The following is a 556-nucleotide window of genomic DNA, read 5'->3' on the forward strand; positions in this document are numbered from 1 at the left end:
TGCAGCTATCTGTCAAGTCGGAAGTGACACTGAAGGTTAGCTTTTTCACGAAATTGAATGTGTTTTGGAAAGACTTCAAGGCATCAAAGGTATTTTGAGCTTTAGTGCCAACCTCTGTGTTGCATAACAAAAGAGGGACTCCGCTTAGTAATGGAGATGATCCCAAACATCAGACAGAGCCTGTGAACTGCATCAATTAAATATGTAAATTGTGTACCTGACAGCAGATTAACTTATTGATTCATTTCATTCTTTTTATTTACAGTGGCTTGACAAAGTTTACACACCCATGCTAATGTTGATTAAAAAGAGGGATAAAAAATATCTTTTGGGAAATTAATCTTAATGCCTTAATTTAAAAAAAAAAGTGGAAATCCAAACTTTTAAGGACATCAGTTTTCTTTGTGAATTAAAAATGTATTGTAAATACATAAATGTTCTTCCTTAAAATACAGGGGCATAAGTATACATACCCCTATGTTAAATTCCCATAGAGGCAGGCAGATTTTTATTTTTAAAGACCAGTTATTTTATGGATCCAGGATACTATGCATCC

This window comes from Etheostoma spectabile, chromosome 6 (assembly GCF_008692095.1).
Source record: "Etheostoma spectabile isolate EspeVRDwgs_2016 chromosome 6, UIUC_Espe_1.0, whole genome shotgun sequence".
Lineage (NCBI taxonomy): Eukaryota > Metazoa > Chordata > Actinopteri > Perciformes > Percidae > Etheostoma > Etheostoma spectabile.